The 23,596-nt window shown below is 39.4% G+C and overlaps 1 long non-coding RNA gene across 11 annotated transcripts in view; it reads right to left on the bottom strand.

Annotated features, from left to right (window-relative positions):
* LOC308187801 overlaps positions 1-23,414 on the bottom strand; it is a 136,804-nt gene extending 113,390 nt beyond the window's left edge. For 9 of the 11 annotated variants that reach the window (XR_013944915.1, XR_013944916.1, XR_013944917.1 and 6 more), the window contains exon 1: positions 11,478-23,414. This is a non-coding gene — a long non-coding RNA (uncharacterized lncRNA). Of the gene's footprint in view, positions 1-5,029; positions 5,112-11,477 lie in introns of all 11 variants that reach the window. The other 2 variants (XR_013944922.1, XR_013944923.1) reach the window with 2 other exon arrangements.
* Positions 23,415-23,596: the final 182 nt, after the last annotated feature.

Raw genomic sequence — 23,596 nt, forward strand, 5'->3', positions numbered from 1 at the left:
GTTGCTTAGCCACCTCATTTCAGTGGCCAGTAAAATTTACATTTTTTTAATAAGATGAGGAAAAAATATGAGGGGAAAAAAACAATGAAGCAAGTCAAGGATAACAGAATTAAATAGTGCCTTTAGAAAACTGTATTTTAAGTTACTCACTGTGCAAAGAATCAGGCTGAAAACCTTAGCAATCCTTAGGGAATTTTGCACAGCAGAATATAGTGTCCTTAATCCACATCACAATTCTTTGTGAGGAATCCCTGTCTGAAAGTAGTCACCGTCAGCAAACTATTATCATCTCTCACATAAAAAAAAAAAAAAAAAAAGTGGAGAACAAAAAGCAGAGTTCAGAGTCCCTGTGACTTACATGCGCTATCTATGGTTGATCCATATCCCACCTATATAAAGAACTACATCACCAGTCCCAAACATGCTTCCTATAAAAAACTTGGTAAATCCAAAGGTAATCAGCCCTGACTCAGAGAGAAGTTCCTTATTTCCACCATTCTCTGCTATATCTTACCATGTCTTTGCTGTATAGAGAGTGAAAGCCAGGTAATATACATATGTGTACAAAAGGAACGTATTTAATGCAGAGACAACTAGCATTTTCTGAGAGGAAGGCAGGCAACACCTTGTCCCCCTCTCCTGCCCACCTCCAGCAGGACAAAGAAGTTCAAGCAGATCTTAGGGTCCTGATGAGGAGAAAACACCTGATGTCTCAGAAATAAGATTTTTAATTTTTAAATATTTTTTTCCTGCTTAAGTGTCTTTCCTTTGGCCAACCAAAGGAAACCTGTTGGTTCCTCCCAGTTATGGAAGGGGACATTGCATTAGGTGATCTGTCCTCAAACTAGATGGCTGTACTTCCACAGGAACAGTATTCCCTGGTCACTAAAATGTTTTGAAAACTAAATATTATGGTTAGTGCTACATGGACTGCACATGCTTAGCTAAGCATGTTTATCTTTTCCTTCACTTTGATTACTCGTGGCTATAACAGAACATCCAGCTTTCTTAGAATCATAGAATCATGGAATTATAGAATACCCTGAGTTGGAAGAGACTCACAAGGATCAACAAGTCCAGCTCCTGGCTTCACAGGGGACCACCCAAAAATAAAAAAGCATTTGGCAGCAAAATCTACCCAAGCTAAGGGAAAGACATGAACAACCTTTATGCCAGCTGAAGCAGGAAAACCTGTTTGACATTATGCCATCTCCTTAGTAAACTACAGGCTAACTTTTCCTCCACTTTTCCTACTCTCTTATTTTTGGTCATATATATCACCTCATATCAAACACATGGCAAACCATGGTAGAAAACCTGGCAGTGATGAGAATCACTGAATAGCTACAGAATAAATGCAGTGTAGCAATTCTTATAAAGGGATGGAAAAGGCTGTGATGCTGCTAAACAGCTTGAAGAAACAGGAAGAAACAGCTGCTCAAAAAATGCCCGTGATCTTCCCATGACAAACCAAGTGGGGAATAAATGTATTCCACAAATGAATCATTTGGAACAGTCAAATGAAATGCAAACTGGATAAGCAGACTGAAAGAGGTACCAGACAAAGGCCAAGAGGAGAAATTAGCAAGAAAGAATGAGGCAACTGAGGTCCTGCGTATAGATGAGGAGAAAAGTAAAGCTTTCTGGCATGTCAGAAAACAGATGGGAAACATGTATGGAAACACTGTTAATACCTGCAGCAGGTGTGTTATTCTTTTGATATAAAGGCAGCAGTTACAACAACCTATGACCAAAGCACAAACACTGAAAGAGACCTGTCAGAAAGGCAGAAAGATAGAGGAGACAAGCAGTCCCAACCGATTACTTTGCATGCAAGGAAAGTAGTTCAAAATATTACATAAGGAAAACATAATACAGAGCCAGGACAAAGGACTGTCATAACAAAGGTGTTGCTAGATTTATTGAGTAATGCTCTGGAATTTCTAATCATCATATTCTTTATAGGAACAAATGACACTAGTGAAATACATTTATATAATATATAAGCAACTATATCTTCAAACAGTTAAAAAAAAAAAAAAATGGAACTGTGCAGATAAGTAACTTGCACAAGTTTTCCCCATGCCAAAAATGGGTGAATAAAGTAAAATGCTGATACTGGAAACCAACCAACGGAAGATCAGATAGGGTAGATTGGATGGTTTTGAATTCACAGAACACTGGAATGCCTTCTGCAGCCGGAGCCAACTGTTTGGATTGCGCTGTCTACACTTATGCAGACAGGTTGCCAACCTCTTAGGCTCAGAACTGGCAGGGCCTGTTAGGCAGGCTGTAAGCCTTCAGGAGAAGGAGGGAAAGGGAAAGCTTTCACTTAATTTGAATAATCCAGTTTGTACTTCCAACATACAAATTAAGCGAGAAACTAAAATTGTTCTAAAGCAAAAGATGAAGGATAACAAGAATATAATGCCTGACGCAAATGTGTGGAGAAACAAGCAACAACTGGAAGGTGCTGTACTAAATAAAGGAGATTATGATCTAGAAAGACTAACTGAAACTTAGTGGGATAATTCCTGTGTGTTGAAATGACAGGATGCAGTATGTATGGGAAGGCAGTGTGGAGTAAATCAATGGGTGAAAAAAATGTTATATAATGCTTTCAAAGCCAATATGCTATAATTTTTATAGAGACAGTAGTAAAACGGTGAAAATCTTCAGTAGGCATATATTTTTTTTTTGGTTGTTTAAAAAAAGCAAGCAAGCAAGCAAGAAAATATATAGTAATAATAGCAAGCATTTCCCTTAGGACACCATTCTGGAACAGATCCAAAAGGAAAGGCAAAAAACAATCAGTCCTCTGAGTGGATTTTAATTGATTAGCTCTCTGGCTAGGACATACCCATGCAAAACTACTGGTCTCATACAGTGAATTCCAAAGAATAAAGATGATGAAAGTTCGGCCAAAGTTTCACCTATTGGGAAGAGGATGATTAAATTATGGAAAACTAGAATATTTGAATACACTACAGAAAGAAAATAATTCACAAAGAAAAATGGTGGAAGAGAATCAATTCCACTTTCAGAAAGATTTTAGAGAACATAAATGATTGAACATAGGATGGGAATAAATGTTTTAAATGTACTTATATTATAAAAAAAAAAAAACTTTAGGGGAAAATGCATAAGGATCAAAATTCATCTGTGGGGAGAGAAAAAATGATAAAAAGGCAAGGCAATGGTCAGAGTATCTTCCCAAGGGCTGTTCAGAGTTCAAAGTACATGTACAGGAAGGAGTGGCAGGAAAAGAATCCAAGGATTCTTAAGTTTGAATAGACCAAAAAGGGAAAAGGAGACTAAGAGGACTTTTATAGCAACAGAAAAGGGAAAAGAAGTAGAGAGATAAAAAGATACTATATCAATGAAAGAAAATGGAAAGAAGATGAAATTTAAGGTGGAACAATAAACCAAGATGTGGACCTGAACTGTGTATCTCATCTAAGATAAAAAAAATAAAGAATTATAGATAATTACAGTCAATACCCCCAAATATGTCTTCAACTGTTGGGAACAGGTCCAGAAAAGGACCATTTTGAGACACGTAGTATACTTTTGAGATACTCAGGAATCAAAAAAAAATAATAATAACAAGAGACTTATCCTTGGCATAGGGAGTAGGAAATTTAAGGTGTGGTTCATGTGCTCTATCTTAGGCAATGAAGGATCCAATATCTTTAAGTCAGTCCCTCTAGGTTTTTCGTGATCAACAAAGAAAAACAGGAAATTAACCTCTACATAATAGTGTTGGCTTCTGAAATAAGGTCAGGCACATCATTGCCAGAGATATCTACCTTTTTTCTGTGAATATAAAAAGCAGCCTAATTTAGGTTTAGACATTCTCCTTATAAATCTTCAAAATCTGTCTGAATATAGTCCTAGGCAACCTGCTTTAGGTGGCCCTGCTCTAGCATGGGACTTGGATCTGATGACCTACAGAGGTCCTTTCCAACCTCAACCATTCTGTGATTCTGTGATCTAACTTGTTTACATTTGACACAAGTTAGACATGGCAAATCCCACTGTTGCTTTCCTAGAAAATCTAGGATGCTGAAGGAATGCATACAAGTTTTGAAAACTTGACTCTAAAATGAAAGAAAATTCAAAAGTTCAGGTGACTATTATTAACTTTTCTTTGAGGGGGGGGGGGTTGGTTGGTTATTTTGGTGGTGGTGGTTTGGTTTTTGGTTGTATTTTGTTTTGTTGTTATTGCTGTTGTTGTAATGGTAGAAGTAGCGTATCATCTTTGTGATAAGAATATTTGTATCAGATGTGGACTGTGTATCCTTTTAGTTTTTTTTTATTCTAATTTATGCTGAGTTCCATTCTAACCCTACTTTCCCAAAACTTCATGGTAAGCATTGAATATATGATTTCCTCACCCAGAAAAATGCAAGTGCACTTTGATAATTACAAGTGTGAAATCCTACCCTCTTTGAAGTTGATGCCAAAATTCTCATGAACTTCACTAAGATTTCACCAGAAAAAGGTGGAAAAAAAATATTTAAGAGAGTAGATTGAAGAAACAGGACAATATTAACAAAGATGAATGTCAGGCTCACCATTAGGAAAACATTCAGTAGTGAGTTTTAATAACCTCAGAAATAATGTCTTACTAGAAATGCCTAATGTTGACTGGTTAAACTAAGAGGGAAAAAAAAAAAAAAAAGTTGACATTGGCAAGGAGAGGAAGTAAAAGACCTGGGAGGTATTGTCAATGCCTAATCTCTTCAATCAAGGGGGATGAAATGGAAAAAATGTAATCCTAATTGCTTTCAGAAGTTTTAGATTGTATATGTTATGGAGATGTGAGCTATTGAAAGAGTGCATTTGGAAAAGTATTTTATAGTAGAAAGAAAGGAAATGATTTAGAGATCTTTAACACCTTTAATGGCACCACACTGAGAACATGAGGGAGCCACCAGCATGAATGAAAACACAGTGCATATTCATTGCAAGACATAACTGCTTTCAACATACCATCACCCTGGTGGGCCTTGTGATCTCCATTTACCTTTTGGGTAGACCTGTGTGGTGCCAGGGGTTGGACTCGATGATCCTGATGGGTCCCTTCCAACTCGGGGTATTCTATGGTTCTATGAAATGGAGCACAGGTAATGCCTATTGGCCAAAAGCTGCATGGAGAAATGTGCATTAGACCTGTATTTCAGGTCTACTAAGACCGTATCATATGTATGTGAATCATACTTTTTCTGATGTCAAACAAAACTGCTTTATCTTCCCAACAATCATCCTCTTCTAATGAAAAGGACAGCATAATCACCATCTGCCAGTGAATCCAACAGGAAAACTGGTACTACTGAATTGTTTGGAAATTCAGTTTAAAATTACCAATTTTGATTTAATGTATTTTGCTCAATTTGAAATTATCATATTAAATCATTCTACATTCCACATTACATTAAATGTTTTTAAAATAAATAAATAAATGTTTGTCAAATTCCTCCTTTTTAAGAAAAATAATATTTTGTTAGATAAAATGCAATATATACCATATAGTATACACTTTGCAAATAAGGTAACAGCTGAGTGATGAACACTGTTCATTTGTAATCAGTAATCTAAAATTAATCATTCCACTATGGATGCAGAAAAGTGAAGAAAGTCCACTTCTATTTACCTTTGTTCATTATAATACAAATGTGACAACTGTATGTTTCATTAGCAAGGCAAATCTATAGGAAACATAGTGAAAAATTAAGCCATGCTACCGCTGTATCAGTGAGAGGAAATACCACTTAAAATACTCTAAAGGAAAAATATGAATCTCCCCACTCATACACATACAGAACATCTTTACAATCATGCAAGAATTTAACCTCTACAGCTATGACACCTACAACTGCCAGTAATGTCAACAAGAAACAGGAAAAAAGATGTCAACACAAGGATGTCTGAACTATAACACATTTGTCAACAATTCACAATCTGTAGTATAAAATAACTCCTAGGAAAAGTCAAGTAAGCAGAAAATCAATTAACATGATCTGTACTATACACTAAATGAGGCAGAAGCCCAAATGAAAAAATAGCATGGAATCATGTGATTGAAAGTTGTAGAATAAAGGGAATGTTAAGGTTGTAGAGACAAGAACACTTGTAACTTTTATATGTTTATTTGGTTTGTCCTTTTGCTGCCTTTTTTTTTTTTTTTTAACATGGACTTTTGGGCTACTGTAACTGTTCCAGTTGTTGGAGGTCTCCAGCATATGACTTCACTGGCAATGACCCTGAAGAACAATGCAGCAAAGTTATTCTTGGAGACAAGGCGACAGGATGTTCTCATGTAGGCAGTATGCAATTATACATTGTTATCTAGTAACAGCTGATCCAGAGGCCAGTGTACACTGCAACACAAGTCAATATTGTTTCTTGTACAGAGAGGATAAGCCTTTCTACAGAACAGGGACTAAATCTAGCAAAACTATCCAAGGGAATAATCAGTTTCTCTATTTGCAGGTGTAGAGAAGAGGTTTATGACAACAGCTGTATTGTTATTCCCTTTAATATTATCCTAGATTATATTAATTGCTCCAATATGTATCTCTGGTATAGAACTAACTTAGATAAATACCTCTTTTCTTTTCTGTTTTAAGCATACAGGATATTGTTCTCACAGCAGTCCAATGTGTTTATATGAAAGACCAGTTAATCACCAACGTTCTCTCAACCTAAGACTAGGAAGGAACCTAAAGATGGGAGTTGAATTACAATGTTTTTTGCCTGCCTAAAGACATCCACAGTGAAACTATCATAGTGCCCCCAGGACATCTACCTCCAAATTAGTCATCTTGGTTTCCTTTATAGCTACTGGAGGGCAACAGCAGGCATTTGCAGGATGTATCTCATCTTAACCTGTGACAGACATTTGAAATAGGCCATTGAATTGTGCTCTAAAAGTGCCTTTTTCTCCCTGTTAATGATACTGCAAGTTTCTAAAGATAAATCCCAACTTTTCTGTGTAGCTACAGATAAGGTTAAGTGTCTGGGAGGCAATGTATCTATTTGAAAGTGGGGAAAAAAAAAGTGGGGGGGGGGTAAGAAGGGGAGAGAATATAAATATAAAAATTCTTTGCAGTATGCAGAATTTAAAACATCCATTTAATCTTTTAACCTTTCTCTGATTCCTTCATCCTCTCTTACCTTAATGTTTGCTCTTTAATCCTGAAAATGAGAACGGGCTTGGTCAGCTGTCAAACTCCATCTGCCTTGGCTCAGACAGTGTTTGGTTTTTTTTGTGCCAGTGCATTTAAGTTTCATTTTGGGGCCTAACCCTATGTGACTCCAGTGCTTGGGTATAAGGGCCCCCACAGCTGTAGGTAGGATTTTCAGTGGGATTTGATTTATCCTTCATCTATTCTCCCCATGATAACCCAGTTCTTTTCCACACTGTGCACATGCTATGCATGTTATGTGACCTGTTCAGACTCCCAAAACTGATCTAACTGAGGGCTGCACAACTTCTTGACAACTGTGGGCTGGACTATATTACAGATATTTGCTCAGGGAAAATAATTCTTATCTGATGATGTAGCTGCCCAGAGAACCAGAAACCAACCTATGGGCCATAATAACCTGTAGGCTACCAGTTGGATGGCTTTGTTCTAAATTAACCATGGAGTGAGTGGTACTAATGAGCATATGAGAATAACGCTAAATTGAGTAACATAACAAAATAATGTATTGTCTGTAAAATCCATTTTTCATGACCCTCTGGGCTAGATGAATACAAAGCATTTTATTTGAGGTTATGCTTGAGCAGCTACTTCAGACCGGAGCATCACTCCAAAGTTCAACTAATAGTAGAGCAATATTTGCCTTCCGAGTGTGTATGTATAAAAAGAAAAACATTTTTTGGTTTACTATTGTGAGATGAAATACTGCCTGGCTTTGCAATCTGTGCATTATGCTTTATCATACTTCCTTCAAAAAGCTGGCACAAACTTTTGAGCCAGACTGACATTTGATGCAGCACAATGGAACCTGTGGTAGTTGTAGAACTGATATATACATACATATATATACCAGCCTGATATATATCAGGAGTATTTGTTTTTGGGATGATGCTTGTGATTTGGCCAATTAAATGAAATCACAGTACCACCATCTTCAATTATGAGAATTTCCTGAATGACCTTAGGAAAGGTTTTTGTAAGACCAATGAAAAAAATAATGATCATAGAAGAGAAAGCACTTCTGTTCATACTTGAAAATCACAGATCAAGCAATGTGTTCTAATGATTCAGTCTCTGATGAGTTGCTGTAAGGTTTATTTAAAACCAAGGACCCAGGGAGGTGGAAGGTGGGGGCAAGAATATGAATTAAAAACCACTTAGTTGATACAGTCATATTGTTAAAGCTAGACAGGAATGGGGAGGTACACTTTTTCCTATCAGAAAATCTTTTGTGGTATTGTAGCTTTTCTGATCAAATTGCTGTTGAGGAATTCTCTCAGGTCTAAACAAAAAATACTCACATTTAAATGAGAGAAATAAACATAATTTACATCATCTCCAAAGAGGCCAACAGACTCCCGATTAGAACAGTATATAGGAAAGTCAAGCACAAATACCCACTTACTTAACTTGAACCATTATCATGAACAGTTATCTATCATATCCAAACTCAGAATACCAGCAGCCAAACTACAGTCTGTTCTGAGACTGCATAAGAGGTTTACCAACAGAGCATTCTTACACAGTTTTTCCTTTTGCTTTTTGTATTCAGAACATGGCCCTCTAACAAGATTCCTTTAAAACTGTAATTATTAGAGGAAATCATGTGTTTTGGTCTTTTACCAAGGTTAAATTCAGAGACCCTTCTATTCCACTCACTTCAGGATTCCCCATGAGCCTGCCTCCTCCAAAACAAAAAGAAGCTCACGCTACAAGGCTTTGCTTTAGGTTACACATCTACCAGCTACAAGCTGAGCTGCAATTCCACTTTTCTTCATTTTACTATTCATTGCCTAACTACTTAACTTAAACCAGGGCTTTCACCCACATCCTCTTCCCTCAGCTTCCTCTTCTTAACTGATGTGTACTTCTTTCCTTCAGTCCTTCAAGGTCCTAACTCAACTCCTGAGAGAGGCCAAAGGGGAATCTGCCAAGGTAGTGCTAGGGCTTACTCAGCACTAGTTACTGGAGCAGCTTTTTAAGATTTCCAGCAGTATACAATTGCCTATGGAAAATATTCCACTTGGTATAAATAATGACATATTCTTTTAAGCATGAAATTGCATTTGTATCAGATACCTGATCATTTGTTTTTATTTATTCAGAAATAGTCTTTGGAGAGGGAGGTTATTTTTGTGTGTATTGTGTGTTTAATTTTAAAAGTCTTGTCCCACTGTGGAACAGGAAAAACATTTCCCATCCTGCTGTAGTTACTTGTCAGAAGCTGTCTAGGGAAACGTGCTCAGAAAAAAGAGAGAGAGAAGTGCATGGAGAGAGCTGAAGATTGTTAGGCCCTCCCAGATCTAGGGAGAGATAAGCCTCAGGGAAAAGCTAGATATGCATACATTTCTTTAATTGGTTTCAAATCTGTTTTCTTTGAAGTGCCTCTGTACTAAATAAAGATTCTGTTTTAAGAAGTCTGTTTGGTCATGGCATCCACCTCTGTCATTGATTTTGGAGTGAAGGGAATGCATGGCTTAGGAAAAAATCACACCTTCAAAATTAATCATAGTTTTCTGGGATTGTAGCCAGTGATGTTGTCTGAAGGTGGGAGTGTCACCTGATTTGTCCAAGAGTTAGGTGATCTGTATCATATGAAGATGCTGATATTTCAACCTTGGTCAAACTTAAGGCTGACTTCAGCTAGACCTATCTGCCTAAGATGTGCTTTCCACATCTGCGCTACTCTGAACCCCTGTAGCAGAACAAAGTAGTCCCTACTGGACTTCTTTCTGAACTGAAGCTGCTAAAGATCTGACCTTTGACAATCCAGCTTTCCTTTCAGGCACGTCCTCCTTTACAGGCAGCAAAGAGAAAAAAATGGATAAAGAAAGGGCAGAAGACAGGAACAATGAGCTGCAGTTCGTAGGTAACAAGTGTAAGGAAAAAAGGGAAAAAGTATGACAGTGTCTATCTGCTCTCTCTTCATCACTTCCCTCCAGCAAGGACAATGTGGGAGAGTCAGGATGCAGCTAATGTCTGCACCCCATGCACGGCCATCTCTGCCACTTCTGTTCCATTCCTCAGAGGGAGGCACTCCTGGATATATACATTATCAGTGACAATTTAGTCATTCAGCCCAAGGTTTTGCACTGTCTCTTAGCTAAAGCTGGAAAATCTATAGTGGAAGGAAGAGAAAGGAAAAAAGAAAAAAAAAAAAAACTCATTCTACAAGACCTTCTTGTTCCCTTTCATCAGATCTTCCACTGCAAACAAAAGCATATCCAGATAAGAGAAGTATAAAATAAAATAATATGGTGCCATTATTTTTTCTTCAGCATCAAAAAGTGCTACATAACAAAATGAATTGAGAAATAATTCTTCAATTCAACAGTTATAAGTAGGTAGATATATTTCCAGAAATAAGAGACATTAAAAGTCAGGGTAGTTAAAAGAAATAAATTGCATTGTATAAATTACAGCTCATTAAGCAACTCACAGCCTAGTGCAAATGACCATTTACTAAAGGATAACATTACCATTTATTATTATTTGTTAAATGAGAAGCAAATAAAAGGTATTATTTAATACTTCTGAAATCATATAAATAAATAAGTTACTTTTACTAATAACCTAAGAGCCTCCAAAACACCTAGAATGAAGAGCAGAAGCCAGAACAGCAGCATTCAAACTAGATTTGGTTCTCAAGCAAAATAAATAAATAAAATAAAATTAGAAAGTAAGAATAAAATGCTATTGTTCTATTCACTGTGAGTGACACCTTGCATGTCCTTTCCCCTTTTGAGCATAGGTTGTGTTACGAGAAGCAGTACACTCAGGCTAGAGTTGTAAGGAGAAATGCAGGATCATGTAGCTTAGCCACACTTTCTTTCTCAACCCCTTCTGGAAAACAGAATGAGTTGACAAGTTTCTTAAATGGCTTATTATATAGTTTATACTCCACCTTAAAAACAAACAAACAAACAAACAAACAAAACTGTTGCATTAAATGTATGAGTTTTTCATTTTAATGCTGAAAAAGTATAAATGTCTTATTGTATTAGTCCATCTTTGAGAGGAAGTCTTGGTGGCTAACTGCTGCTTTTGAGCCAGCAGAGGGAGTATAAAGCATTGTTTTTTTGTGGACTTCAAACCTGAAAGTGGATGTTTCTTTTCTCTTCTAATTTTCCATCCACTATTTTTTATTATTTTTTTTTTAGAACATTATGATTGCACCTTCAATGCTAAAAGCACCTTTCTATGTCTCATGAGTACAGCTGTAAATTAACACAGTCATATTGCTGTATGGTAAATAACTTTTAGTACCTGGAACACCAAGGCAGACACATGCAGGGAATTTCACTGAGACAAGACGTAAGATATCTCAGGGCATCGTGGCTAGACTGTATCCCCAAAACATACCTTCATATTATCCTTACTCAGTGGAATAACATACAATTATGAACAGCAGCCACTAGGAAAAAAAAAAAAAAGTGCTGTTTTCCAAAGGGCATGTTTGTACACATACACGGATCCAACACACCTGTGCCCAAATGTCTACAAAAGGGGTGTGATCTGGATGTTGTGCGAATTAATTAGCTAATGAGCCTGATCTTCCTGTCATTACCTAGGTAAAACTTCCATGTGTCTCAAGTCTAATAACTGCAAAACTTTTTGAAGACGAAGCATATGACATTTGTGCTACGTAACAGCTGACAACAGTAGGGACTGCTTTCCCCCAAATTCCAGCTTTTTCCTTGTATGAAAGAGACGAAAACTGGGTGTTAAGCTCTTCCACGCACTAAAAGGTCCATACAAAGGACTCCAGAAAACTTTAAGACAGAGTCAATAAAGGCCTTTTCTTTTCCTCATGATTCTCATTATCAGATTCTCACAGAATTGAATCCTACTTTACCATGCCTTCAAAGAGACTCTTGTTAAAGGGAATAGCAGCAATCAGCATTTTACAGGTTATATTCCTAAAAAAAGCACTCATTGCAAAATCTAGCAGACAGACATGTCCCTCACTTCCCTGATTCTCCGTAAAAGAGTCTGGAACCATAAAGCTTCCGGGATCAGATTTTCATACGCTGAGGCCTGTAGGTTGTAGAGGATCTTCTCATGCACAGTTACTGCAATTGAATATGTATAGCTGGCTTTTGTACATACAAATGGAGCCTGTACGCCTGTGCATAGCTCAAAGCAGAAATCTAAACAGCTATACCAAAAATACACATGGATCTCAGTTTTGATTTTATGATGTGAATGAAGTGAAGGGGAAACAAGTAGGTGATGGGAAAAAGATGAAATTCAGACCTCATCAAAGTCAAGGGTAGTTTTCCTATAGACTTCAAAAGAGTCAGAACTTCATCTGTTACATTTATGTGCTTCAGAACCTGAAGATATGTTCAGAAACATGTTTCACCCTCAATTCATTTGGCAGCCCAACTTCTTCCTGGTTGAATACTGGAAGCACTGACAAGAATCTCTAAGGAAAATTCTGCTGTGATCTAAATTAATAGTCCCCAATCTTTCTGACTGTCTGGGCAACATAGTTCCTTCTAAGAGCCAGTGAGAGCTTTATACTCCTGCCCTTACCACTTGTATAGCCCGAGGTAGAACATAAGTATAGGTCCACTGGACTGACATGCAAAGTAGCACAGTGTTTCCCAGAAACCATGAATATGTTATGCAGTTTGTTCCCAAGCAGCCCCTGGAAAAGGGGACGGCTGAGAGCAGGCTATGAGCTGGATAAATTGAACTTTCAGGCTGTGTTTGACCTATGCCTTGTAGAATATGTGTTTTTCCTGTAAGTTCTCACTGTTCATACAGATCTGACTAACGACTATTAACTCTCCTTCAAGAGTCTCTTACATCTTTCTTTTGGGAAGAGGGAATTTGCAATTTTGGGAAATGTGAGAAATGTTCCTTTTTCCTGTGCCCAAATTTAGTTTTGGTCTATGCAAGTACAACATCACTGATAATGCTGGAGTTCTGTACTGAGTAAATTCCTGGCCACCCTAAACTCAATGGCAAAATCTCTGTTGACTTTGACAGAGTCTAGGTTTCACAACACAATGTTAAAGGAGTACGGCTGCAAGACTGAGGCAAAGGCGAAGTAAAAGCAAGAATGCCTTCTCCACTGCAATTCAGAGATAAGACACTGTTCTCTGTGGCTTTAAAGCAATAAATAAATAAACACATAAATAAATAAAATGGACCCTCCTGTTGAGACAGCTACTAGTACTTGGGCCTTTCTTTTACCATCTTCTCATATAAAGACACCCATCCAGTTGCCCTTTCTGCACACTTGACTGTCCAGTTAAGCTTCTCTGTCAGCCTTGCTGTCACTACTCTTTCAGCACACTATGTCAACCCTCCTGACATCTTTCTGTCACTTTTCAGAAGGCAGGATTCACAGCCTTAGCTCACAGGCCTGTTTGTAAATCGAAAGACAAATATTTGTCATACTTGCTTCTTGTCCCCCATTAAAAATGAGCTTTGCTAAGAAGGAATAGCCTGTAAGGAAAGTACTGACGCTGGCTTTCTCTGCCAATGATGTTCACAAACTCTTTTTTTTTTCTCCTGCCTCTCCAAAAAGCTGAAAAGATTTAAGATTCAGCTCTTCTGTGGAATTAATATACATATTCTGTAACGGCTTTTCAAGTGCCTTCCTACATGTGGGTCAGTGAAGAGCAGAGTTTCTTTGTTGCTTGTTTTGTTTTGTTTCAGAGGTCTAATAGTGTCCAAGCAGACACTGCACTGCTGGGCAAAGGCAATAGCAAACTTGCTACCCATGCATTTTTGTTCCGCTCCCAGCACAAAAGACACACCCAAAAACTCCCAGTTGGCAGAATTATAAAATTATTTTTAATTTTAACAGCAAAATGCTGCCATACGCACTGCATGAGCAGACCTTGGCTGGTATAATGTGACAAACAAGCATGTGCAATTGTTGATTACAGAAAACAAGTAAAACAGGTCATACAGTGAAATCTTGCCATCATGGATTCCCAATTTGTGAAGCTTTCGCAGAATATGGATAACCCCTGACTTCCATGTGGAGCTGGAGTCCCAGAGGATGGAAGTTAGCAATGGTAAATCACCCCAGCTGAGTATCTCCTCCTCAGTGTAATATACTGTTTATTTATCCTGCTGCAAATGTGTTCTAGGAAATTGCCAAACAGGAAGGAGATCCTTGCCTGAAGTAATTCGCAATCTAAAGACTGGATCCTATGAAAGCATCTGTTCTGAGGTTTTGAACAGCTTTTACTCCCATAGGATTTCAAAAGGTATTCAGGAAGACCATGTCTTACAGCATGCTGTAAGGTTTGGCTAAAATTGCCTGCAAACTACTCTGAGGCACTTAGCAAGTCTGTGTTAACCTAGTCTTTAAAATATGGAAGAAATGTGCTGTGAATAGGTGAGCTGGAACTAGATGCACAAGGATATGTAATTCTATTAACAGCTGCATCCCTTATTGCAAATGTAGGATAGACAATGACAGTATTCCAAAAATAAAAAAGAGACACAAATCATCCTTCCCGTGGCCTGACCCATGAACACAGAGCTGCCAGAGTAGATGTGTTAGTGCAATGGAGTAAACTGTGCTGCATATAGATCACAGACTTAAACCTTCTGCCATACACCTCACTTCTCATGACAATTTATTTCACTTAAATACCTCCTGGTCATCCTTAGGCAAACAGAAAGGTTCTTTATATCTTCTTAATAGATGGTGTGGTGAAGAAATAAGAACATACACCCGGTGCTATGTTAATAAGGAAAATGTAATGCTGCTGGGGATCAACTAGCTCTTTTTCTCCTTAATATATGTTTCATATAGCCCAGACTTCCAGGGAAGAGAAAAAATAAAAAAATAAAAAAAGTTTTCCTTACCTCTGTTTCTGGTTTTAGTGTCAGTCTTTTGAACAGTTACATTTCTGGCTGGTTTACAACATTTCAGTCATAGTGCATGGTCATTGCAGAATATTGCAAAGCATATTTAACCTCTGCCTTTTATTTCCTAAGCATACCATCAGTGCCATGCACTGAATATATAAACAGAATTGGGCATTGCTAAATGACAACACTAAGTAGTCTAATTCTAATACGTATGGATTTTAGCTAGTTAGCATATGCTAGCTACCTTAAGTGATGGCAGGAAAGGAAAGCTCCAAGGCTGAAATCAGGTCCAGGCAGGTGGGTTCCCATAGGGGCTCAATACAAACATAAATGCTGACCCATGTGTATCCAACTGAAGGAACAGAGGGTATAGTTGCAAAGGCCTCCGGGTGAAAAAGAAAAAAAGGGGGTTGGGGGGTGGGGAGAAGCTCCATTTAAAAGTTAATGCATCCTATGTATCATTAAGCACACACTGCATATGATGATGTGTCATATGTGATGATATATCAACACTGCCTCTATCAGATAGGTAAAGGCAATGAGTGCTGCCTGTATAAAACACTGAGTATGGCACAGACGTCCAGATTTGCCTATGGCAAGACATTTCGGTAATTCTCAGGTGCAGGATTTTCGTCCCTAAATAAACAAATCGACTAAGCCCAAGACATCTTTTTGAATTCCAGGATACAGCATTCCTGTGAGAGATGAGGATTAGAGCAAACTTCTCCCTGCAATCTATGCAGATTGCACTCCTTGCTGTGCGGACAGCAAGAGATGAGTTATCACAGCCATCAGAACAAATGCAGAAACCAGTGGGAATGAGAAGATAAAAAGTCAAAGCACAAAGATTGGCCAATACAGAAAGAAGTGTTGTAACTGCTAAATCACCCAAACTGCTTTGCCAAGCTTTGACATGCTTGGTTTCCTGTGCTTAAATAATTTTTAGGCTTAAAAAGAAAAAAAAAAAAAAAAAGGAGGGGTGTGGGGGGAGGAAAAACAACCAGCTGTTCCTTGTATAGTCCAGGAAACACGTCTGATTTATTGCTTTAAGGTTATTTTCGAAGGGGCTGCCTCTGGCAGCCAGAGTGCCGGAGAAGTCACTGAGGCCTGTCCACTTGAAGGGCTCAAACTGTTTCCTGAACAGCCCTTCTTCACTCGTCACCTCCGACAGCTCTTATTGACAACGTGTGACTGGGGCCTGGGAGTGTTTTAAAGCCGCGGGGGGCCGGGGCAGACAATGGGGCTGTCAATTACCTTTTCCCCCGCCGTGAAAAGGGGGCCGGGGGACAATGCGCCGCGGCGGCGGGGGGTTGTGCGGCTCGGGGCCGGCCACACCCCTACCCCCCTGGCCCCCCAAGCCCCCTACATCCCCCAACCTCCCCGGCATTCAGAGGCGGCCCGCGGCGGTGCCTCGGCCCGGCTGAGAAGCGGACAAGGTGTAAGGAGCCCCCGCGGCGAGCTCCGAGGGGGCGGCGGCGGCTCCGCGCCCCGTCGGGGCCGCCCCCTGCCCGGCGGAGCGGGTCCGGGGGGGTGGGGGGATCGGCCGTGCTGCCCGTACCTATATTGTGCCCTAAAAACTTCCTGCGAGCCTCGACGGCTTGCTGGGAGGACTGCCCATCATACAGGCGCTTTGTCTGGCAGTCACTTCCATTTGAATTTGACTGACTGAGGAAGCCCGCGTTATTTGTAAAGAACAACAAGGCTTTTCATTCATAATTTCAGTAGGGGGACAGGGTGCTAATGACTGAGCTTGAATAACCAGGGAATGCGGTATTCAAGGCAGGAAGAAGCCCAACTGGCTGCCAAATGAGAGGAAGGGAGGGAAGGAGGGGGGGAGATGTAGGTGAAAGTGCCCGTGTGAAAAGGCAAACAATGAAATCGGGATCACACACATGTATACAAATACAAATCAGGCTCTCAAAAGGTGAGACAGGCAAAGACAGGAGCAGGAAGGGGAGCTGAGGAAATTCCAGTTTGGATTTCATTCACTTGCCTTCGGAATCCGCTTCTGCAATTCTAAAACCGAGAAGGTCTCTGCGAAAGGAAGCATTCTTCCTCCCGCCGCCCCCTTCACCACAGAGAAAATGCTTTAGCTTTCCTATTCCTTTTTGCTACCATTAAAAAAAAAAAAATCGGTTTTGAAGTTGGGCTGAATGAAGATTTTGCCTTTGGTACTTAAGCTCTAGCTTCGACAAAACATGAAAGCACTAAAGCTAGCCCGGGCTGTGGCCCAACACGTACGATCGCTATATATTTTTTCACTTGTTGACTGTCTAAATACATCTATTCTCTGACTCTGTGAAGATTTTTTTCTCAAATGTCAAGCTGTACCTGATGCAAAACCCTTCAAACTCACTGATCTTTATTTCAATTGTCTTCAGTAGGATTTTGAAGAAGGCATTCACAGAAATTTCCTCGGCTATGACAGATTTTATAGAACCAAAAGTTGGGGCCCTGTGGAGAAAACAAATCTACAGAGCTAAGAGAGAAAATAAAAATTGAACAGCACGTACTTTGGAAAACATAATTGCTTTGACACATATAATCAGAAGTTGATATACTTTATGTTAATTTGAATTGTGTTGCAAGCAAGTAACAATAAGAAAACTTAGAATTCGTTATACAGCTTAAACACGTAACCTCAAGAATGAAGGAAGTTTTCCAGGGGGGTTATTTTGCAAGCTCATACTGTCAGATGCGGTAGATTTACTGTGCATGTTTGCACTGCCATTTTCTATGTTTCTTTTAGCTTCTCTTAATTAGGATGCCATCCTGGGAGCTGCTTTGGGCAGCTGGATCCCTTCCGCGACCTGGAGCACCAGACTTTCACTTGAGCTTCAGAAGGCGTCAGGGGCCTGCTTAGGAGAAACAGCTCAGAGATTTGGCTTCTCAGTTAACTTCTGCCTTTCCCTCTGTGGGGTTTTTGAAAGTAATAGGGCTGCTTAAAATACAGGAAAAGATGATTACAAAACCACAAATAAGATAGGAGTAACTACACCAGATGTAGAGACGGAAGTTCAGAGGAACTCTTTAATCAAGTAGTGGGAGTGGATGCTCCTGCAGAGATAACCTTGTTTAGATAATCAAACATTTTGTCCTCTTCCTTCTCTTAGTAAGATAAGTATAATTATCTAACTGTTCTGATTCTCTTTTAAGGTGTTTTGATTCTATTAGAGACAAATCTTGAAATTTTAATTGTGCAAAAGATCCTGGAGCCCCCAGGGAACACAACTCTATGGGTCTTCATGTGAAGCAGCATTTGCAGAGTGGACAGATTGGACTGGGATCTGGGACTCCTACGTCTCACTTTTCAGATAAGTTATTTCTTTCTTTTACTCCTTGTTTTTCTCATCTATAAAACAGACATAGTGACATCTCTTGTAAATTATATTGAGATCTGCATGGAAAATTGTGATAGAACACCCAGCATTTCAATTATAGTTCTTGATATTGGCATTAGAATCAGGAGAGTGAAGACAGTCCTATGCAGATCTGACATCAGGATATTGTGATTTTTTTTTTTTTTGATGCAACAATACAAACTGTTTTTTATTATTTTCTGGTTTTCAGGCAGATAATGTGGAAATACCACTCTTGATTTCCTTTTGATGCAATATCATTCATCTCTTGCAAATGATTCTATACTGCGTATGTCACCTCCACTTACAGGATGTTCTTGTGTGCCACTGTGATGAACACAAACATTTCACAACTGAGGAAAACAAAAATATCAGGACATGGGAGACTGATGATACAATTTTTAACAATTGCTCAATTCACTTGTTTTGGTTTGCAGCAAACCTGTAAGTCTTACTTGTACATATTCCTTGGCTGGCTTGCAAATTATATACTACCAATTGCTAATCTCTGACAGTTACTTGTTTGAAATCCAGCCTCCAGTGAAGAAAGGTAGCTTACATTCTGGGAGCTGCGTAGCTGTCACAGCATGAAGACCCATGAGATCTACCTTGCCCTTCCAAGAAGAGCAGACGCCCTGCACTCTTCCAGCTACATTGCTTGAAGTACACAAGAAATTCATTTACCTTTTCACTACATTGCAGTTTAGAGCTAGTTTGTGTATCTCTACATCAGTGGTTTTCTAACTGTGATCTGTGGATTCTTACAGACTACTTCTAAATGGGAGGTCTTATAATTTATAATTTTCTTTAAAAAAAAAAAAAGTCTGCACTTCGCTTATGATATTTTTCCTCTTCCAAATCATAGAAAAAGACTGTAAGTTGCAGAGGTTTAAAAACAACTGCTGCAAATTGTACCATAGTAGAAATACAATGTCTTTTCATAAAATCTTACTCCCAAGTTTCCCTTAACTGCTAACATTGACCTCTTCCATTTCTTCTGAGTCACTTGAATCCCAGGTCAACACACAAATGTCTGCATCCTGCTGAAAATTATTTTGGGAATTTCCAAGCTAGCACACTTACTTATTAATATTTTAATAGGCAATTAGTTGTTTTTGCATAAAATTCTAGTATAGTCAAGCCCAGTGTTATCTAGCCTCTAATTTAAATGAAGCTAGAAAGTGCAGCATTTAAAATACTGACAGACGTGGCTTGTCTGTTCTGTCATTCTCATGATTTCAACCAAAGCAGTTGAAAATTTTAGCAGGAAAATCATAGGACAAACAAATACAAAATAAAAAGCATGCCATAAAACCAGTCTCCCAAATAAATTATACCTAGTCTTGCCCATGCCAAATTGTTCTACTTTGGAACATTTGGTCTCAAGGTCCTAAAGAAGGGAACTAATCATAAAATCAATTGTATAAACTGGAAAGTTTTATAAAGTTGAATTCCAAAAAAACAATGCTGATTTTATGAAGGATACAAATATAACCAAATGATATTGAATGGCACATCAAAGAACATACTAGCTTTATTAGAACTATTTATATGCAAAAACTCTGCATTATATTATAAATACTAAATGTACATATTCTTTAGTGCAATTTCAGAAGAATCAGGAAAGGGATTTGTTTATTTTTTTTTAAAGTTTACATAAATAAGTTTAGTGTGTTCAACAAGAAAAATATTCTCCTGGCAACTGTCTTTCCATGTACCAGAGCAATTATTGGATGGGGTAAAGTTTCACAGTATCTGGCCTATATCACCTTTAAGGAAGCTGGCAATTATTAGCTATATCTGAATGACAGTAGCTTAATCCCAGAAGATCTGTCCATCACTAACAGCAGGAGACCAACTTTCAGTAGATGCAGACCATGCATATTCCAAACCCAAGTAGCATTTATTGTTTTTCACATGTAACAATGTTGTTCCTTGTCCCACCAGAATGAGTTCCTAGTAGCATGCTGAATGTATTGCCTTCACTAATTTTCCACTCTTAAGGAATTCTGGGATTTCTCCTGAGTAAATTACAATGAAAACCACAAAAGCAAAACTAATGGTATTGAATCACAGATATATATATATATATTTCTCCGTTAAAAAAAAATTCATCCGTTCACCGTAAATTGAGTTTGACTTCTTTGTTTCTCTGTACGCTACATCTAAGTGTCCTGGTCTGCCCTGAGAATCTCAGTGAACTATCAGTAAGTAAAAAGCTTCACAGCTAATCACAAACTCCTATAAAAAATCCTGTAACTCTCCTATGTGTATTCTCTGGCTTTTTTTTGTTTGTTTGTTTGTTTGTTTGTTTTAGAGTTACAAACATGAAAGGCAATCAATTAAAGGTTTAAGTTTCTAAAGAAATACAGGGCATTAGAAGCAGCATGTAGCCAACCTTAGTCCTTCTAGGATGTGCAGAATCAATATCCTTCTGTCGGTGCATTAACCAATGAGCTAATGCACAAAAAGTTCTGGCAGTCAGCAGATTCACTTCACATTCATTCCCTTGTTAGAATCAGTTCCTTATGAATGAACTTCCATTTCCTTTACAAAAAAAAAGGGGGAAAATACAAACTGTTGTTGGGTCCTGGGTCAGAAAATAAAATAAAATAAAATCTTATGAGACAATTTCAGAATGTTAATGAAAAATTTCAACTATTTCAGACAGATCTCACATCATAGACCTCCCTCTACCCGACCCTTCACCTGAAGTCACTGGAATTGCTCTTATTCTAACAAATCATAAACATATATATATATATACAAACGTGTGTTTGTGTACACGTATATGTACAACAGCTACATTCCTCTGCTGAGAATGAATTCAAGACCTTCCTCTCCAAAAACAAAGTCTGCTTCGGCTAAAAGAAAAAAAAAAAAAAAGATCTTGCAGTGGTTAGAGCCAACCACTAGGGGAAACAGAGTCACATGCATTAAGCCAATGTCCATTACAAGAACTGTGAAATGTGAGTGATGTATGTAATCCTGTGAAAGCTGGTCCCAAAGAATCGTCAAATTAAAGGTCTGAGAATTCAGCTTTGAGATCGCAATATGAAATATATATATATATATGTATGCTTAATTTTTCATACCTGTACATTGTTATTGATTATCTGTATGCAAGCTAAGTAGATAAGCTTGTGCACAGATCTTTGCAGGTTTGGTGTTTCTCTTTCAAACTAAACAGTGGTGGGATGCTGTATGTTTGTTTTTACTTTTTATTTTCTCTCTCTCTTTTGTTTTTTTTTTCTATGAGATTGATACTTCACCATTTTGCACACGTGACTGGCTCTACGAATACAAACAGCTTCACTGTTTTCATATCCATCATTAGGACTACTCACTATATTAAGTGTATACGCCTGTACTTGAGAACTGGCATTTAAATTGCTGATTGCACCACAGACTGCCCCATTTAAAAAAATGGTATTACGATTTTTTCAGTTTATATTTATGTACTCCATTTATATGCTGAGAAATAATCTAACAGACTCATACAAGGAGTCCTTTACATATTTTTGGCTTTACTATGTGGGAGGAAGTGATTTTTCTCTCTTTTCACAGCAAAGTGAAATTAACATTGTGCCTTCTGTCTGCCCAGTGTTTAGTGTTTTAACCTGTGCACATCCCTCACGGATGAACCCCATGGATTTCCTCGAGGAAACAAGAGTCTTGACCACGTGGTGCACCCCTGAGGATGTGCAGGTCCACCCGCAGTGAATCCACAGGCATGCTCTGCAGCGCAGCTCCAAGCAGGGAGCTTCCTCCTGACCTTCGCTTTGCAAACGACACCCCCCAACACCCCGTCCCCCAGCACCCCCAACTCTGAGGATCCTGCTGATCACGCACTGCAGAGCATTCAGGGCCCAGGGCGCCCACGGGGGGCTCTGCGTGTCTGTCCTCCCCCTTCTTCCACACACCCCTGCACTCCCTCTGTCGGGGAGCCCTCCCTAAAAGCGATCCCTGAGCTCCTCAGGGCTCTGGCAGAGGGGCTCCATCCGCGGCTCTCCCGGGGTGAGGAGGGTGGGGATGTGACGGGGGCAACATCCGAGCCTGGGCAGCAGCCTTGTGCTGCTGGTGAAGTCCCCGTGGGAGAAATGTGGACCTCTGCAACCCGGTGCATCCTCCCGTCAAGTGACTAGGAAAAATAACATGTAGCTGCACAGTGTTACTGCGGACGAATGGGTATCGACCTAGAAAATTATGAAAACTTGAAGGCCGTCAGTGTATCACACTGCCTTTTTTTTTTCTTCTTCTTCTATTTTTATTAATAACGACCACCTCGTTCAAAAAGTGGTGACTAGCAGGTGTAGAAGAGGAAGTGCCTGCAAATTGCCTCCAGTATTTTAAAAAGGGCTGTTGGGGTTTTTTGCACCGAGAGTAGCTCATGTAAATAATGCAATGCATTACTGCTCTGCACGCCGTGTATATTTTAAGCAGGGCCACACGTGATACGGGCATATTAGCACTCTGTGAATGCCTACGTGGATACGCTGCTTTGCGCGCTTAAAGATACATGTAGGAGCAAGATGCCTGGGCCCAGCGACAGTGGCCCCGACAGTGATTGCAGCTCGCCCAAAGGGGACCGTGGCAGGGGACGCCCAGAAGACGAACAGTCACTTTTGGGTGCTGCTCCCACAGGCGAATGGGCATTAACTAAAACAACAGCAACCAAGCTGTTTCTTTCTTTCCTTTTTTTTTTTTTTAAGCAAACTAAATAAGCAAAGTAAAAGGAAATAAAGTAAAACGAAATGAAATAAAGTTAAATAAATAAATAAATAATAGCATAAATAATAGAAAATAAATAAAATAAAAATAAATAAAATAAAATCCCCCCCACCCCCACCACACCCCGGCCGCCCGGGGCACGGAAAGCACCGCGGCTCGCTGTCAGCAGCCTGGCCCGGGCCCCCGCCGCAAGCCCTGCGGGGGATTTGCTGCTTTCCCCCCCCGACAACCCCCGCCCTTGCGGAGCCCGGGGCCCCTCTCTGCACCCCGGCGTTTTCAGCCCCGGCACAACGCCCCGGGGAATATGCAGCCCTTCTTCCTTCTCCCCAGCTTGGCCAGGGGCTGGTTGCTGAAAAGGAAGGGGTGGTGTTGGGGGGGAAAGCAGAAAGTTAAAGTTTTATTCCACCGGGGGGGGGGGGGGGGGGAGTGGGGGAGGGGGAGCACCTGGGA

Source organism: Anser brachyrhynchus (assembly GCF_964034855.1).
Source record: "Anser brachyrhynchus genome assembly, chromosome: 1".
Lineage (NCBI taxonomy): Eukaryota > Metazoa > Chordata > Aves > Anseriformes > Anatidae > Anser > Anser brachyrhynchus.